The 20,326-nt window shown below is 36.0% G+C and overlaps 2 long non-coding RNA genes across 2 annotated transcripts; both read left to right on the top strand.

The window, feature by feature from the left end:
* Positions 1–35: 35 nt before the first annotated feature.
* Positions 36–17,771, top strand: LOC128553964 (uncharacterized). The gene is made up of 3 exons (XR_008369483.1): positions 36–123; positions 2,032–2,189; positions 17,644–17,771. It is a non-coding gene; the product is annotated as an uncharacterized LOC128553964 (long non-coding RNA).
* On the top strand, positions 136–2,009 carry LOC128553965 (uncharacterized). The gene is made up of 2 exons (XR_008369484.1): positions 136–1,529; positions 1,594–2,009. It is a non-coding gene; the product is annotated as an uncharacterized LOC128553965 (long non-coding RNA).
* Positions 17,772–20,326: the final 2,555 nt, after the last annotated feature.

Below are 20,326 nucleotides of genomic sequence, written 5' to 3'. Positions count from 1 at the left end.
CTTTTTCTTTTCTTTTTGATAATTTCAGGTGAAGTGTTGTTTTCCAAGGGCTGTAAGCATGAAATCACCTGGCCTTGTGCGTAAGACATCTATGAATCGATCAACCAGATGTATACCTCTAAAGTGAGTATTTTGTTTCAGAACTTATTTGGCTTTTAATAGGAATAAGTAAGTATTCCCTGGCATGTCTTAAACTTGAAACTATAGTTTATTTCATCACAAATGAAAATTCCCCTTTTCTTAGTTTTACGTCGTATTTTTCTCCCTCCAAAGGGCACCGACCCCCTTCCCCCAAAACTGAAAAAAATCACTGAGATCAAATGTCAACAGGGCTTTTTTCCTGTCCAGTCCATAACTCTCCCATCCATGAAGGGATTGTAATATCAATTGGCACAATTGTACCTCATAATAAGACAATGTGTTATGCACAACTTTCAGGCCCCTAGCTCAAAGGTCAAGGTCACCCTTAGCAGTCAAATGTTAACATGGAATGAACAGAGTCTGTTTCCTGTCAGGTCCATAACTCTGTCATTCATTAAGGGATCTCAATATTACTTGGCACAGATGTTTCCCATGATAAGACAACATGTCGTGCTTAAAACCCGGACCCCTAGCTCATAGGTCAAGGTCAAAATTGGAGGCCAAAGGTCAATAGTGGTTTTTTCCTGTCCGGTCCAGAACTGTGTCATCCATCAAGGGATTACAATATTACTTGGCATAAATGTTCCCCATGATGAGACGACATGTCATGCACAACACCCAGTACCCTAGCTTAAAGGTCAAGGTCACGCTTTGAGATCAAAGGTCAATAGGATTTCTTTCCTGTTTGGTCTATAACTTTGTTATGCAAAACAGGATTTGAATATCAGTTGGCACAAACATTCCCTTGGATGAGACGGCGTGTTGTGTGCAAAGCCCCGGCCCTAGGTCTAAGATCAAGGTCACACTAAGAGGTCAAAGGTCAGATTCAAGAATGACTTTGTCTGTGGCATTTCTCCTTTATGCATGGAGGGATTTTAATGTAACTTGGCACAAATGTTCACCACTGTGAGACGAATTGTTATGCGCCAGAACCAGGTCCTTAGGTCTAAAGTCAAGGTCATACTTAGAGGTCAAAGGTCAAATTCAAGAATGACTGTCAGGAGCATTTCTTCTTCATGCATGGAGGGATTATTTTTATGTAACTCGGCACAAATGTTCACCACCATGAGGCACACTTTTTTTTAGAACTACGTCGCTTTGTTGTTACTATAAATAGATTATATTGTAACTTTTTGATAATTGACCATAGGGAAAAACCAAGATCACTTTTTTGTGGTACAACATAATGTTACTTTCAACTTTAGGTATATTTTAAGGTATCTCTGCCTGGTAAGGAGTTTTTTTGTGGATTCAGAAAAAACAAAGAATTACAATAATTACTACACAACCATAGAATTAAAATTCCATTTGCAAATAGAGGTGCTAGTGTAAAGAAATTTGCTATGACAGGCGTACATTGTGACATTCTGGCACTCTTGTTTTTTTTTGTTTGTTTTTTTTTTACTATAAATAACTTATAAGATACCTTACTGATAATAGGCCAAACAATAGGTTTTTATACATACAAATTTTAATCCAAGTGTTTTGTTATAACATAGTGTATATATAGTACAATGTTGTTTATACATTATTGACAGATACCAGAGTTCATTATGTTATACTGCAGTAGAGAAAATTAGTTGCCTTCCAGTAGGGGACTTTGTATTGCATGGCAATATACTTAATTCACTTGTTTATCAAAGGATGTTAACTGAAAATTTACTGACTGAATAGTGAACAGTACAGACCTTGATGAGCCTGCAAGGATGTGTAGGCTGATCTTGGTCTGCACTAGCTGCAAAGGCACTATCACTTGCTGCCAGCAAGCTAAAGGTTAAGGTTAATATGTGTATTTGTTGTTGGACTTTGAAATTAGATAATATTACTAATATTAAATTCTTTTATTGTATCTGAGGTTAATTGATTCTTCTTGTTTGATGTATCTTGTAGGAACTGTGATGACACTGAGGAAATATTCTACAATCTTCACCATGGTTACTGTTGAATAGGGATTTTCACATAGCAATTGCTATACAGTGTAATGCCAGCATGTATGTTTTTCTAAGCAAGCGACAGTGTGTCAAGGCAGAAGCTGTGCATCTGGACAGGTAAGGTTTCTTTTTAGAATATCATGACTTTGGCTTGATTTTTTATGTTTACAATACAGATTCTCGAAAACAGTTTGATACTTTTTTCTCAGCTTGAGTGGCAACCACTAAAATTTAAAAACAATGCCTTTGTTATTGCCATTCCTTACTTCCTGCCAGTGTATCTGTAGGCATCCTGTGAATTTGTTATTATTACATTTAATAGTGTAGAATTTTAAGCAGCCTTTAGGAACTTTGTGTCAACTTCCAACTTCCAGCAAAATCTTAAGCAAAAGTATAGCTGTTTGGAAATTTTGACAAAGTCCTGTCTTATTATCACATAGAAATTTTAGTGAAGGTTTTTTATGGGACTTTGAAGCTATTACTGTACTGAATGACATGTGATTTTGTTAAAGTTGAATGTGAATAGGAGTCAGTAAAAGGATATGTTTATTTATCTTGGCTATAGCAATACATGATAGGATTCTCAGTAAAATGCAAGGATTTTCAGAGTTACTGCCCTTGAATTACTGAATGTTTAGAAAATTGTAAATGCACTTAATACAAATTTTGTATTTTTTCTTTGATATTGGTCTTACTTATTTCTGCACAAATTTAGGTCAAGAGTGATAAAAATGCCAGTTTAGAGAAGTTACTTCAGAGTTATGTCCCTTGAATTTATAAACCATTTAACTCCAGAGCAGATCTCTAAGAGTTACTGCATTGATCAGCAGTGTTGATAAATTAACACAAAGAAGGATGGTCTAAAGTCCAAATTAATGTGCTATATGTAGTGACTGGCACTATGTTACTGAATGTACAGATATGATCTGGTTAGGTCTTGAGAATATAATCATGGAGAATTCCATCTTGGTAACTCCAGAAAGGTCTATATTATCTTTCACCAAGTACTGAATCCAAGCTTGCTTTGCTTAATCTACTTACTTTTATTTTTGAGCTTTTCTTTCATAAATGCTTTAAAAACATTTTTTTTTTTTTGCAGTCATTTATTTCTCTGATCTTTGACAAGGAACATTCAGTTGAGAAGGTGGCATGCGTTCCTCCCTTGCACTGTTCATCTCCTTCCCTTGTACTGCACTTTGCATGTTGCTGCTTTCTCAGTAGAAATTCCAAGTTGAAGTGTTGGAGAAATAAGTATGCCTAAATTGGGAGGGAAGATTTGTCTAGTTTCTCATAATTATTTAAAATAAGTAAACAAGCAGTGTTTTAGTATGCGGTGTTCGTCAGTCCATTATCTGCAATCTGGAGGTATATTGGTGTTACTGGGCTCTAACCAGTAGTCCTTAGGGAAGCGTCACACACTTAGCCACTAGGTCATCATCCGCCATTTATTTCATTTAAGATCATCATGAAAGTAATCGTACTTTTTCTCTTATTTAATGTAGAACAGACAAAATGGAAAGTTCCATAAAATTGATATATTTAATGCTCAAAACTGCCTGCCATTCAATGTTCTGGTTACTGGTTATTTGTAATTATAATGACAGAATAAGGCAAAGAGATAAATAAACGGACTCCTCTTCCATTGTAAAATACCCACCATCAGTGCAGGTAAATGTATGACTGCATTAAGAAGTAAAAATTAAAAATTCCTAGCCATTGTGTTACAAACTGGAATACTGGAATTATATTTTTATCAAATAGATTTTTGTTTTCATTATATTTTAGCTAGAATTAATGGCTCTGTTTTTCAAGATGATTAATCATTATTAGGCATTTTTGTAATGAACCATTTAATAAATTCATGTCTGATCCAAATATACTGGCTGCTCTTTTTCAAATACTTGAATGATTAAGGTACTGGCTTTTCATTGTTAAATGTTTTTATGACAGATTAAGGCAGACAAAGAGATGTAGGAATATTACCAATTAAGTTTACCCTTTATTGTTATGAACTTGTGTCATTAAGTACTGGCTGCATTTACATGTACTGGCTACATTTTATAAGAATTAACTAAATGGTTACCCTTTATTTTTATAAACTTTGTCATTAGGTACTGGCTACATTTTATAAGAATTAACTAAATTATTATAGCAGAAATGTTTGGCTACTGAACTGCTATTATAGTATAATGCAGGTTGAGTTTCATGCTCATATATAACTGTTACTTCACAAAGTACAATATTTTCAACCATTGGGTTCAATACTGGATGTTATTTTGATATTGCATTAGTTCATTATAAAGCACATTAAAGGAAAAAAACATTTTAAGAAAGTTTAGTCACTGTAATGCTTTAAGCAAGTAAATTCATATTTTTGAAGAGTCAGACTAACTGTTAGGAGGAAGGTGCCAGCCATTGCATTAGGGAAGGTCACTGTAACAATGTTGTCTATAGTTGTTATATCATATCACCACATTATTAAGCTAGAGCTGGTTAGGTTGAATAAAGCATATAATGTTAATTAAATGCAGGCATTGATAATATTCTAGATTAAATGCAATAATCATAGTAGGGTTTTAGGAAAGGTGTCTGCCAATATGCTTTATGCCCCACAATTAAATACAGTTTAAGATACTACTACCTTATCATTTACTTTGTCAACTCTTATAGATAGCCAGGCCGGTTTAAACAAAGTCAAGCGGAGGCCAGGTAATATAACTGACTACAATTAAGACTGAAAAACTGCGACTTTCTACATTTAATAAAAAATAATCTGATAGGGATATGGTAGGATAAGACAGATATACTGGCTAAAGGTTTCTAGAAACTACCATATCACTGCGTGAGCGTTAGCGTGAGCGTCAAACAAATGTTAAAGTTTGCGTACCACCCCAAATATTTTCAAAGTCCATTGAGGTATTGCTTTCATATTTTGCATACTTGTTTACCATCATGACCCCAGTCTGTAAAAAAGAGGAGGCAACTCTATCAAGCATTTTGACTGAATTATGGCCCCTTTTTGACTTAAAATAAATGTTAAAGTTTGCGTACCACCCCAAATATTTTCTAAGTCCATTGAGATATTGCTTTTATATTTTGCATACTTGTTAACCATCATGACCTCAGTCTGTAAAAAGGAGGAGGCAACTCTATCAAGCATTTTGACTGAATTATGACCCCTTTTCGACTTAGAATAAATGTTAAAGTTTGCGTACCACCCCAAATATTTTTAAAGTCCATTGAGATATTGCTTTCATATTTTGCATACTTGTTAACCATCATGACCCCAGTCTGTAAAAGGAGGAGGCAACTCTATCAAGCATTTTGACTGAATTATGGCCCCTTTTCGACTTAGAATATGCTTATTGTAATGTTAAAGTTTTACTCATTGCTTATATTATACTATCAAGCACTGAGAATAGTCGAGTGCTCTGTCCACTGACAGCTCTTGTTGGATTAATTTTCAGTGGATAGAGATGATAAGGTAGAATAAGGTGTTTTTCTGCCACAGTTAGTGTGGAAGAGTACTGTATGATAGTGTTTAAGTCAGCCCTCAAAATAACAAAGTAATAGGTACTACCATATCATACAATGTGTGCATCAATTGTAGCCAGGCCATTTACTTGGTTTAGTGAAAATCCACACATCAAAATCTGAGGGTTGCTGGTCATATCTTTTTTTTTTTTGCATTTGTAGGACACTTCTTTTTTCTTTTCTTTTTTCCCATCAATTTTTTATTTGTATAATTATGATTTTAGTGTTCTACCTGAACATTCATTTAAATCATAACTCACTAATCATAGTGTGTTTTTTTGGAATTATTGAATGTTTTTGAAGGTGTATTAGCCTTTAATTCAAAAGTGAAAGTTACTGTAAGTTTATATTTCTGATCAGCAGTATTATATACAATGGGATTCATCCAGAATTTGTCCAAAATTAAGATAATCATACATCACAGAATCTCAGGGAGAACACTGATTTCATTGCTAGGACTCTGGTACTGGTGATAAAAGCCAAAGGAAAACTGGCTTCTGGTTAAAATATAAACTAAACTACTTCTTGCATATTTGATAATTTCTTAATGATTAAATCCTGTAGCTGTTAGGGATATGGTAGAATAAGGCAAAGGTTCAATTCTGGCTACTGGTTTTGTACAAAAACTTCCATATCAGCACATTGTAAGGGCAATGTAAAATTGGCCATCATGTATTTTTGGACAAAATTTCAGTGAATAGGGATGATATGGTAGAATGTAGGAAGATCCTCAGCCATTCACTTCTTTCTGAAGCTGTATGATATAAAATCTGCATTGCAAGATAAATCATGAACACATTGGGGTTTTTTTTTAACATTACACCCATACTCAAATGGCTTTACCTATACATTTAGATAAAAGATGGGAGACCTGTTCTAAAGATTGATAAAGGGAGCTTAACCTTAAAACTACTACTGTCGACAGAGTATTTCAACAGTATTTACTGGTACAGAAATTAGGCATCGGGTTAATGGCTGGATTCTTGATTCTCTTCTAAAATATTATTTTGAGTAAAATAGAGGTCAATAATTGTCTATAATTTCACAGTTCAAAGGTTTTATTTATGATTATTAGTTATTTTTTGTTTAGAGTAATTCTACCTTCAAGGAAATCTGAACATTCTCTTTTGAATTAGGTATTACTAACTGACTCATTGATTTAAATTGTTGAAAGAACTGTGGGATGGAATCAAGTCTGTTTTACATAGAATAAAAGTCAGTCCCTTTTCTGCTTACTTGCTTTTACTGTCCTCATGGCTATTTGCTCAAAAGCAATTGTCGAGTTCTGTTGTCGGGATGGTATTCAACCATGGTAGCTGTCCCGTACTTCTCCCACAAATAGCTGTCCAATTCTTCTAAGGGTGGAAATTCAGACCAGTTGGCTGTGGCCAGAACTGCTGCCTTGTAGAATTCAACCAAGCCAGCTCTCTCTCAGCTGCTGAGGACGATATTCCACAAGCCAGCAAACCTCCATACACCTGCCCTTTCTTGTCCAATAAAGTCCTATATTTCTGTCTAAATAAGCTGTTGTGACAACTTCAGAAGGAGGAATTCTACCAAGCCAGCTGTCCCATCCAGCTGTTGTGGGAGGAATTCCACCAAGCCCCCTATTGTCCTATACTTTTTTCCAAATTAGCTGTGGAGACAACTTCAAAAGGAGGAATTCTACCAAGCCAGCGGTCCCATCCAGCTATTGCAGGAAGAATTCCACCAAACCACCTGATAATGTCCTATACTTATGTCAAAATTAGTTGTCAAGACAGCTTCAGAAGGAGGATTCTACCAAGCCAGCTGTCCCATCCATCCAGCTTTTGCAGGAAGAATTCCACCAAGCCACCTGCCCCAACCTGCTATTGGTGAGGAAGTCTTCCAAGCCAGCTTCTTCCTGGCCAGCTGTCCCAACAGCTGTTTTGGAGAAATTCCACCAAGCCATCTAATGTCCTATACTTACAGCCAAATAGGTTGTCAAAACAGCTTTTAAAGGTCCCAACCAACTGTTGAGGAGGAATTCCACCATACCATCTGTCCCAACCATGTATTGTGGGAGAAGAGCAACCAATCCTGTACAACTATTTTGAAGGATTCAAGTAATCCCTTTGTCTGGTTCAGCTATTGAGGAAGAATTCCACCAAGGCAGCTTGCCATTACTGTTGCCATGAGGATAGATAAACAGTGGTAGATGGGAGAAAAACATTTTGCTCAGCTTGTGTTAGATTTGATACTTTATGTAATATCAAGGGCCAATCAGCAAGGAATTTAGTTTTGGTTTTCTAAGCTGGAATTGTTAAAAGAAATTGAAATAATACATGTTACTAAGGCCACACCAAATTGATAAGTTGTTCATCGGATTTTTTTCTGAAAAATTTGAGGCGGCGAGCGAAAAGATAATTTAAATATTTTTTTTGGTTTTTGAGAAAATCAGGAGCGAGCGAAGAAATATATCTGTCTTCATTTGGCTCTCAGCTGACTAATAAAAACCTTAAAATAGAATATATAGCCCTTTTAAATTAAAAAGTAAGTCCCCAGGGATTGAGAAATTCTAACCCGCAGACGCACAACAACGCGAAGTCGTGAAAAAAGGTAATAACATTGTAATACAGTACACTGTAATCAAATATCGTATCGAATATTTACTGCTATGAATATGTAGCATTCTTAGCTGACTTTACAAAGTTTTTGATACATCTAATATCTATGTGAGTGTTGCTAGATCTATTAAAGCTTCTGATTTGAAACTTAGAACAGTTATTTACTGTCAAAGTTTACACAAGGAGAAACAATACTCTTAAGTCTGAATCTAGACAGAGTTACGCCCCTTTTTAACATAGAATATTTTTAATTAAGTTTTATATAATGACCAATAGCTCTGTACTTTAATAGCTTCTGCCTATTATGCCCCTTTTACTGGCAAAGCTCTGATTTAGAAAAGTCGAGCATGATGTCTTATGTACAGCTCTTTTTTCTAACTTTAAACTTTCATAACATATTAAATTTGTTGAATCAAAGTCTCAATTAAAGTCTGAAATGGAGATTAACGTGCATTAACATTAGTCTACTAAATGATTGGAAAATTTGAAAAATCAAACTGTCCTGAACAACTCGTAATGTAAATCCCTTACCCCACCAACTTTCGTATGCAAATGCTGATCATTTGGACAGGAAAAAAACAGATAACAGATAAGTGACATGCATCAGTAAGTATTTACCCTTACCAAAATAATGTAGATTGATGTTATCAAACAAATTAGTATGTTTTTCTTCATCCAGTTTCAATGAAATAAATCGATTTTTTGTAGTATGTAATTTGGTAAACATTTGAAGAAAATGGCGTAACTGCATAAAGGGGAAATAACTTTAATACAACTAAATATAAGTATTATGATTTATTATAGACGATGTGTGCGTAGTATGTATTTATTTTGATTAAAATCCATTTGAGAACAATATGGGACTGGAAGTATAAGCATTTATACACTTTTACGTCCGTAAAAAGTAGCGCACCAAAAAATTTTGGATTGATTTTTTTCAGTGGGGCGAGCGCAAGCCAAAAACAAAAAAAAATATTTTTTTTGTGTTTCTGAAAATATACGAGCGGCAAATCCGATGAACAACTTTTTAATTTGGTGAGGCCTAAACAAAGTAAAATTTCAATTTAGAGTCAGTTAGTCAATACACTAAATTACTGTCTAGTTGTAGAAACATAACAATAGAAGAACATTTTCATCAGCATTTCTGTTTAGTACATATTTAGTTCTGCATATTGATTGGCATAATAACTTACTTTAGTAACAAGTGTTTTGGAAAAATAGCCTTGTAGATACCAAATCATCATTTCATTGTAACAGAAAAGATTGAGGTGTTAGTTTAGTTTAAGGCAGTCCAGCAACCTGTAGACTAAATGACAAATTTACTTAAAATTCTTGGGCCTGTAATCATTTCCATCATTTCTATCATTTTCACAATGTGTATAATTGTATCAAAACTTGAAAATTACTTGTTATAATATATACAATAAACTTTTGTTCTGTTCAAAATTCTTTATGTGCTAGACACTGCTCCAAAGATTTTTCCTCCACATACTGCCTGCACATCTGTTTAGGAATGGCAGCATTTTGGCAACTGAGTTTCTAGTTTTCCATTTCAAAGACAATCATGATACTTAAGTAGTAAGATATTATTTAGAGTTGAAGGTTAAGTACAAATATGTTTGGTTGTGGTCTTCCTACAGACATTTTTTATTCATTATTTATGTGTGTTTGAGCTGTATGATTGTGTTGCTTATCATTCTGACTGCTGAGGAGATACTTCTGTGAGGTTTACTTATCTCCTGGACTGGACTGCGGACTGTACTGTTTTATAGCCACTGTCAAACTTGACAGTCCAAAGACACTAGAGTACCATAATTATTATTGCTCAATTCTGTAACTGTAGCCAGTTCAGAGAAAATCCTGACCTAATAAGCTTAATTGAATGCTGTTTAGTTCTATTAATTAAATCTGTGTTTTATCGACAATTTAATTAGGAATATTGTGTATTTTTGGAGTAAATTACAGGAATTAGGGATGGTAGTACAATAAAGGAAAAGATTAGCTTAAGAATGTTTGTTAAAACAGAAATCTTTTGAAATAAAAAATCATTTATCATGAAGTGAATGTTAAATGAAAATAGTTACTAGAATAATGTTGTGCAATGTAATGCTTTTGTGCATTAAATGACTGTCAAAGAATTACCTTGATGCAGTGAAAGAAAGTGCAGTGAATGAATGTTAAATGAATTATATTGTAAAATTGTGCGAGTGAATATCAAAATCAAAATGTTGTAGTTTAAAACACAATGACCAGACAGTAGAACTAATGATTTTGTAAAGCAGTGGCAGGGTTAGATTATTCTGTTAAAGAGGCAGTGGCATGGCATATTAGTATTTTTAGCTCACCTGTCACAAAGTGACAAGGTGAGCTTTTGTGATCGTGCGGTGTCCGTCGTCCGTCCGTCCGTCCGTCCGTCCGTAAACTTTTGCTTGTGACCACTCTAGAGGTCACATTTTTCATGGGATCTTTATGAAAGTTGGTCAGAATGTTCATCTTGATGATATCTAGGTCAAGTTCGAAACTGGGTCACGTGCCATCAAAAACTAGGTCAGTAGGTCTAAAAATAGAAAAACCTTGTGACCTCTCTAGAGGCCATATATTTCACAAGATCTTCATGAAAGTTGGTCAGAATGTTCACCTTGATGATATCTAGGTCAAGTTCGAAACTGGGTCACGTTCCATCAAAAACTAGGTCAGTAGGTCTAAAAATAGAAAAACCTTGTGACCTCTCTAGAGGCCATATATTTCACAAGATCTTCATGAAAATTGGTCAGAATGTTCACCTTGATGATATCTAGGTCAAGTTCGAAACTGGGTCACGTTCCATCAAAAACTAGGTCAGTAGGTCAAATAATAGAAAAACCTTGTGACCTCTCTAAAGGCCATATTTTTCATGGTATCTGTATGAAAGTTGGTCAGAATGTTCATCTTGATGATATCTAGGTCAAGATCGAAACTGGGTCACGTGCGGTCAAAAACTAGGTCAGTAGGGCTAAAAATAGAAAAACCTTCTGACCTCTCTAGAGGCCATATATTTCATGAGATCTTCATGAAAATTGGTCAGAATGTTCATCTTGATGATATCTAGGTCAAGTTTGAAAGTGGGTCACGTGCCATCAAAAACTAGGTCAGTAGGTCAAATAATAGAAAAACCTTGTGACCTCTCTAGAGGCCATATTTTTCATGGGATCTGTATGAAAGTTGGTCAGAATGTTCATCTTGATGATATCTAGGTCAAGTTCGAAAGTGGGTCACGTGCCATCAAAAACTAGGTCAGTAGGTCAAATAATAGAAAAACCTTGTGACCTCTCTAAAGGCCATATTTTTCATGGGATCTGTATGAAAATTGGTCTGAATGTTCATCTTGATGATATCTAGGTCAAGTTCGAAACAGGGTCATGTGCGGTCAAAAACTAGGTCAGTAGGTCTAAAAATAGAAAAACCTTGTGACCTCTCTAGAGGCCATACTTGTGAATGGATCTCCATAAAAATTGGTCAGAATGTTCACCTTGATGATATCTAGGTCAGGTTTGAAACTGGGTCATGTGCCTTAAAAAACTAGGTCAGTAGGTCAAAATAATAAAAAAAACCTTGTGACCACTCTAGAGGCCATACTTTTCATGGGATCTGTATGAAAGTTGGTCTGAATGTTCATCTTGATGATATCTAGGTCAAGTTTGAAACTGGGTCAACTGCTATCAAAAACTAGGTCAGTAGGTCTAAAATTATTAAAATCTTTTGACCTCTCTAGAGGCCATATTTTTCAATGGATCTTCATGAAAATTGATCTGAATATTCACCTTGATGATATCTAGGTCAGTTTCGAAACTGGGTCACGTGCGGTCAAAAACTAGGCCAGTAGGTATAAAAATAGAAAAACCTTGTGACCTCTCTAGAGGCCATATTTTTCATGAGATCTTCATGAAAATTAGTGAGAATGTTCACCTTGATGATATCTATGTAAGGTTCAAAACAGGGTCACGTACCTTCGAAAACTAGGTCAATAGGTCAAATAATAGAAAAACCTTGTGACCTCTCTAGAGACCATATTTTTCAATGGATCTTCATGAAAATTGGTCAGAATTTTTATCTTGATAATATCTAGGTCAAGTTCAAAACTGGGTCACATGAGCTCAAAAACTAGGTCACTATGTCTAATAATAGAAAAAACGACGTCATACTCAAAACTGGGTCATGTGGGAAGAGGTGAGCGATTCAGGACCATCATGGTCCTCTTGTTTTGTGTTGTAAAGTGGTAAGAACTTTTGAGTTTATTTAATTTGTAAAACATAGTTGCAAGGTTAAAGTTGATTTAATTTTTGTATCACTCTGGCAAAGTATTTTTAAGTGGATGTCTTTTCTAATAGAGTTTTCAAGTTACAGTGGAAAATGCACATACTCGAGTAAGTTTACATTTTTAGCTCACCTGTCACAAAGTGACAAGGTGAGCTTTTGTGATCGTGCGGTGTCCGTCGTCCGTCCGTAAACTTTTGCTTGTGACCACTCTAGAGGTCACATTTTTCATGGGATCTTTATGAAAGTTGGTCAGAATGTTCATCTTAATGATGTCTAGGTCAAGTTCGAAACTGGGTCACGTGCCATCAAAAACTAGGTCAGTAGGTCTAAAAATAGGAAAACCTTGTGACCTCTCTAGAGGCCATATCTTTCACAAGATCTTCATGAAAATTGGTCAAAACGTTCACCTTGATGATATCTAGGTCAGGTTCGAAAGTGGGTCAGGTGCCATCAAAAACTAGGTCAGTAGGTCAAATAATAGAAAAACATTGTGACCTCTCTAAAGGCATTATTTTTCATGGGATCTTTATGAAAGTTGGTCTAAATGTTCATCTTGATGATATGTAGGTCGAGTTCGAAACTGGGTCACATGCAGTCAAAAACTAGGCCAGTAGGTCTAAAAATAGAAAAACCTTGTGACCTCTCTAGAGGCCATATATTTCATGAGATCTTCATGAAAATTGGTCAGAGTGTTTACCTTGATGATATCTAGGTCAAGTTCGAAAGTGGGTCACGTGTCTTCAAAAACTAGGTCAGTAGGTCAAATAATAGAAAAACCTTCTGACCTCTCTAGAGGCCATACTTTTCATGGGATCTGTATGAAAGGTGGTCCGAATGTTCATCTTGATGATATCTAGGTCAAATTTGAAAGTGGGTCAACTGCGATCAAAAACTAGGTCAGTAGGTCTAAAATTATTAAAATCTTTTGACCTCTCTAGAGGCCATATTTTTCAATGGATCTTCATGAAAATTGATCTGAATGTTCACCTTGATGATATCTAGGTCAGATTCAAAACTGGGTCACGTGCGGTCAAAAACTAGGCCAGTAGGTATAAAAATGGAAAAACCTTGTGACCTCTCTAGAGGCCATATTTTTCATGAGATCTTCATGAAAATTAGTGAGAATGTTCACCTTGATGATATCTAGGTAAAGTTCAAAACAGGGTCACGTACCTTCGAAAACTAGGTCAAGAGGTCAAATAATAGAAAAACCTTGTGACCTCTCCAGAGACCATATTTTTCAGTGGATCTTCATGAAAATTGGTCAGAATTTTAATCTTGATAATATCTAGGTCAAGTTCAAAACTGGGTCACATGAGCTGAAAAACTAGGTCACTATGTCAGATAATAGAAAAAACAACGTCATACTTAAAACTGGGTCATTTGGGAAGAGGTGAGCGATTCAGGACCATCATGGTCCTCTTGTTATCTTTCAATAGAATGCCACTCAAAGGTAAAATAGGATTGAGTATTATTCAAGTTAATCAGTGGCAAAAACCTTGTATTTCATATAGTATAGAATGGTTGTACAGTAGCCATTTTTTTCTGCAGTGAAGTGAAAGTTTGGTTACTCTGTTGAGCTGATTTCAAGTCACTCACATAATCAGCCTCTGTTTTACTACAAAGTAAGTTTTTTTTATTGAGATGCAAGTTAAAGCTTAGAAAAGTACATTTTGAAATAAATTACATGTAGCCAGTATCAACTTTAGGATTTATCTTTCAAATGTTAATTTTTCAAAATATTGGTAAAGTATCAAATAACTGGCTAGCTTTTTTAGCTCACCTGTCACATAGTGACAAGGTGAGCTTTTGTGATCACCCTTCGTCCGTCGTCAGTCCATCCGTCCGTGCGTGCGTGCGTCAACAATTTCGTGTCTGCACGATAGTGGTTTCATTTATGATTTTATTTTAACCAAACTTGCACACAACTTGTATCACCATAAGATCTCGGTTCCTTTCTTGAACTGGCTAGATCCCATTATGGGTTCCAGAGTTATGGCCCCTGAAAGGGCCAAAATTAGCTATTTTGACCTTGTCTGCACAATAGCAGCTTCATTTATGATTTGAATTTAATCAAACTTACACAAAACTTGTGTCACCATAAGATCTTGGTTCCTTTCTTGAACCAGCCAGATCCCATTATAGGTTCCAGAGTTATGGCCCCTGAAAGGGCCAAAATTAGATATTTTGACCTTGTCTGCACAATAGCAGCTTCATTTATGATTTGATTTTAACTAAATTTGCACATAACTTGTATCACCATAAGATCTTGGTTCCTTTTTTGAACTGGCCAGATTCCTTTATGGGTTCCAGAGTGATGGCCCCTGAAAGGGCCAGAGTTAGCTATTTTGACTTTTTCTTCACAATAGCAGCTCCATTTATGATTTGAATTTAATCAAACTTGCACAAAACTTGTGTCACCATAAGATCTTGGTTCTTTTGTCGAACCGACCAGATCCCTTAATGGGTTCCAGAGTTATGGCCCCTGAAAGGGCCAAAATTGGCTATTTTGACCTTGTCTGCACAATAGCAGCTTCATTTATGATTTTATTTTAACCAAACTTGCACACAACTTGTATCACCACAAGATCTTGGTTCCTTTCTTCAACTGGCCAGATTCCGTCATGGGTTCCAGAGTTATGGCCCCTTAAAGGTCCAGAATTGGCTATTTTGGTTTTTGCAGCCATATAGAGACTTCATTTATGGTTTTATTTGATACAAACTTCCAAAATATGTTCAACAACAATAAATCTTGGATTCCATGACAAATCAGATCCAATCGTAGGTTCCAGAGTTATTTTATGTCTGATTACCTCCCCTGATTGTAATCAAAATGGATTTATATCAGTTAGTACTTATAGGAATTATTTGAAATTTCATTATCGTCATTAGTTGGACTGAGCCAATCAGGGTAGATAACTATGGACTGATTTTATGTCAAATTACCTCCCTTTATTTCAAATTAAAATGGGTATATCTCCGTAACTAATGAAGATACTGATCTGAAATTTCATTTATGTCAACAGATTTATTTGGCAGATCCTTCTTTTGTTCACTTACAATATTTTTTTTTTTTTTAATTACTTCCCTTTTACGTTACTATAAATAGCTTATTTTTAGTAACTTTTTTATTATTGGCCATAGGGAAAAACCGAGACCACTTTTCTGTGGTACAATATGGATGGTACCTCCAATTTTTAGGTGTATTTTGACATATCTGTACCTTGTAAGAATTTTTTTTTTCTTTTCGGTTAAATTTCTTCCCTTTGTTGTTACTGTCCTTTGGACTGAGGACCTTCTTGTCCTCAAGTGCAATGATAACAGGTGAGCGATATAGGGCCATGATGGCCCTCTTGTTTTTATTCAGTATAATATTGGTTTTGTATCTGATGAAGCTTGACTAGCTTTCATTTTTGCTAAGTTTTCTTTTAATTAGTAATCTTTGCAGCCTTTGTTCAGGTGAAGGTTAAAAAGTAGGAAGCTGAAATGATAGCAGTGCATGATGTAGTGCCAGTAGAATTAAAATAGTCATGAGTTTGCTACACCTTGGAGATTTTTTATGCATTCAATTTTGTTATGGTCTTTTAGATTTAGCAGTAAATTATTATTGTTAACTTTGGTAAATAAAGTTCTTATATGATAGGTTTCCATAGGTGCTGTTTTCTGGCTATGGCCAAGTTTTTTTTCCCCTTTTTTACTGATGTCGAGGCCTGACAGATCCCTTAACTGTTGATCCACACAGCTATCGATGCCATTTAGGATCCTGGTGACAATATATCCGCAGCGTGGAGTCGTGTTGGAGATACTGATCTACAATATTGGGCCAGCAGTGTTTAGATGATGGTTTCTCCAGTGTTGAGAGAGATGGGAATTGGAAATTGTCAGGTTCTTTTCGCCTTCCATTTTTAGCATTTGTTTCTTTTCCATATTTTAAGGTCTGTCTCATAGTCTTTGATAAATTCTTTGATCCTTTTGACTGCCAATCAAGACTACCAACGGTACCATTGAAGGATTCTGGTGACAATATATCCGCAAAATGGAGTCGTTTGGGAGCAACAGATCTACATATCTGGGCCAGCGGTTTGCTAGACGACTGTTGTTCCCGTGTTGAGAGAAGTGGAATTAAGGATTTTCAAGATTCGTCTTTGTACTAGGTCTTCATCTGCCAGCAATCGCTGATATCAGTTGGTTTTTTTTTTTTGCAATATACACTGGACAGAACTTCTTTTTCAAGGACTTTCCAAAATGTATTTTTTCTTACCAGAATAGGCAAAATATGACAGAATAGTTTTAGTAAGCCATTTGAATTTTTACCAAGTACTGTCCAATATCTTTTTCAATTTTCTTGTTTTCAATCTAATTTCTTTTAAGACATGTTATAAAGTAAGCACCTATAAGTTTATTGGACATGATAAGGCCTTGGTGTAGCTGCTCATGCAGAACAAGTTCACATGCACTTTCATAATTATAAAAATACTCATGACTAAGGGTTAAGTTGGGGGCCTCCGTGGCCGAGTGGTTAGAGTCGTTGACTTCAAACCATTTGCCCCTCATCGATGTGGGTTCGAAACCTCATTTGTGGCGTAGAATTCTTCACGTGAGGAAGCCATCCAGCTGGCTTACGGAAGGTCGGTGGTTCTACCCAGGTGCCCGCTCGTGATGAAAGTATGCACGGAGGGGCACCTGGGGTCTTCCTCCACCATTAAAAGCTGGAAAGTCGCCATATGACCTAAAATTGTGTCGGTGCGACGTTAAACCCAACAAAATAAATAAATAAATAAGGGTTAAGTTTTGTTATACTCTCCTCTTGAATATAATTCTTTATACCGACACTAAGGTCAAATAGTTTAGATCAATGAAATGGTCAAAATTGTGAAAATTGTGACAGTTAATAGCATCTGTTCAATAACTAAAAGAATTTTCTTTGAAGTAAGCCAGTATCACAGTAGAAAATATTTAAACTTTTGTTCCTTTATTTGATAGCCAGTGTCTCCATTTTCCAATTCTGTGAAATCTGATATTTTCTCTATTTAAATATAAAACTTTTGGCAGTACCTCTTGATAACTTCATATCTACTAGCTTCGAATATTTTAAGCCATGTTTCTTCCATTCTTTTGGCAGCTTTTTCTTTTCTTTTTATTGATAATTTCAGGATGAGAGTGGTTGTTTTCCAATGGCTGTAAGCATGAAATCACCTGGCCTTGTGCGGAAGACATCTATGAATCGATCAACCAGATGTATACCTCTAAAGTGAGTATTTTGTTTCAGAACTTATTTGGCTTTTAATAGGAATAACTAAGTATTCCCTGGCATGTCTTAATCTCTTTAAGTTAACCTTTAGACTACTGGTGGCAAGTGGTTTTGCCTTTGCTACCACTGAGGACCAAGATCAGCCTGCACATTTCACTATTGTCAGTAAATTTACAGTGAACATTTCTGTGAGTAAGATTTGGTACTGCCCAAACTGAATTTTTTGTCGAGCCTGCTTGCGGTCAGCTCGATATAGTCGCCACTTTCGGTGTATGTGCATGTGTCTGTCCAAGCGTCCATCCGATTTTGTCTGGACCATAATGCAGACATGCATGGACAAATCTTGTTTATATTTGGCATGAATGTTTACCTCAATGAGGTGTGTCATGTGCAAACCCCATGTTCCTATCTAAAAGGTCGTGGTCACATTTGGAGGTCATAAGTCAAATTGAAGTTTGTCCGGAGCTCTTCTTTTTCTTGCATGGAGGAATTTTGATGGAATTTGGCAAGAATGTTTTTTTTAGCTCACCTAAGCACGAAGTGCTCAAAGGTGAGGTTTTGTGATCGCCCTGTGTCTGTCAGTTGTCCATCCGTTGTCAGTCGTCAACAGTTTGACTCTTAACACTCTAGAGGTCACAATTTTGGCCCAAACTTAATGAATCTTGATCAGAATGTTACCCTCAATAAAATCTTGGGACGAGTTCGATATTGGGTCATCTGGGTTCAAAAACTAGGTCACCAGGTCAAATCAAAGGAAAAGCTTTTTAACACTGTAGAGGTCACAATTTTGGCCCAGTCTTAATGAAACTTGGTCAGAATGTTACGCGCAATAAATCTTGGGTTAGTTCCATATTGGGTCATCTGGGGTTAAAAACTAGGTCACCAGGTCAAATCAATGAAAATCTTGTTAACACTCTAGACATCACATTTTTGACCCAATCTGAATGAAATTTGGTCAGAATGTTACCCTCTATAAAATCTTGGATGAGTTCGATATCAGGTCATCTGGGTTCAAAAACCAGGTCACCAGGTCAAATCAAAGGAAAAGCTTGTTAACACTCTAGAGGTCACTATTTGGGCCCAGTCTGAATGAAACTAGGTCAGAATGTTACCGTTAATAAAGTCTTGGACAAATTTGCTATTGGGTCATCCAGGGTCAAAAACTAGGTCACCAGGTCAAATCAATGAAAAAGTTTGTTTACACTGTAGAGGCCACATTTATGACTATATCTTCATGAAACTTGGTCAAAATGTTAATCTTGTTGATCTTTAGGTCAAGATCGAATCTGGGTCATGTCAGGTTAAAAACTAGGTCATCGGGTCAAATCAAAGGAAAAGCTATTTAACACTTTAGAGGCCACAATTTGGGCCCAATCTTAATGAAACTTGGTAGTCAGAATGTTACCCTTAATAAAGTCTTGGACGTGTTTGATTTTGGGTCATCCGGGGTCAAAGACTAGGTCACCAGGTCAAATCAAAGGAAAAGCTTGTAAACACTATAGAGGCCTGGTTTATGATTTTATCTTCATGGAACTTAGTCAGAATGTTAATCTTGATGATCTCAATGTCCAGTTTGAATCTGGGTCATGTGGGTTTAAAAACTAGGTCACCAGGTCAAATCAAAGAAAAAGCTTGTTAACACTCTAGAGGCCATATTTATGACTGTATCTTCATGAAACTTAGTCAGAATGTTAATCTTGGTGATCTTTATGTCAGGTTCGAATCTGGGTCATGTCAGGTTAAAAACTAGGTCATCGGGTCAAATCAAAGGAAAAGCTATTTAACACTTCAATGGCCACAATTTGGGCCCAATCTTAATGAAACTTGGTGGTCAGAATGTTACCCTTAATAAAGTCTTGGACGTGTTTGATTTTGGGTCATCCGGGGTCAAAGACTAGGTCACCAGGTCAAATCAAATGAAAAGCTTGTTAACACTATAGAGGCCCTGTTTATGACTTTATCTTCGTGGAACTTAGTCAGAATGTTAATCTTGATGATCTCAATGTCCAGTTTGAATCTGGGTCATGTCGGTTCAAAAACTAGGTCACCAGGTCAAATCCAAGAAAAAGCTTGTTAACACTCTAGAGGCCACATTTATGACTATCTTCATAAAATTTAGTCAGAATCTTAATCTTGGTGATCTTTAGGTCAAGTTCGAATCTGGGTCTTGTCTGATCAAAAGGTCACTTGGTCAAATCAAAGGAAAAGCTTGTTAACATTCTAAAGGCCACGTTTATGACTGTATCTTCATGAAACTTAGTCAGAATGTTAATCTTGGTGATCTTTAGGTCAAGTTCGAATCTGGGTCATGGCGGTTCAAAAACTAGGTCATTGGGTCATATCAAAGGAAAAGCTATTTAACACTCTAGAGGCCACATTTATGAGTATATCTTACTGAAACTTGGTCAGAATGTTAATCTTGATGATCTTTAGGTCAGTAGGTCAGGTGAGCGATACAGGGCCTTCATGGCCCTCTTGTTACATAGACTTATATAGGAAGTTTTTTTAGCTCAGGTGAGTTTTTCTGATGGCTCGATGTCCGGCGTCCGTCTGTCGTCCGTCAACATTTAGCTTGTGTATGCGAT

Source organism: Mercenaria mercenaria, unplaced genomic scaffold (assembly GCF_021730395.1).
Source record: "Mercenaria mercenaria strain notata unplaced genomic scaffold, MADL_Memer_1 contig_4548, whole genome shotgun sequence".
NCBI classification, from domain to species: Eukaryota; Metazoa; Mollusca; class Bivalvia; order Venerida; family Veneridae; genus Mercenaria; species Mercenaria mercenaria.
This window is presented reverse-complemented; position numbering and strand designations above follow the sequence as displayed.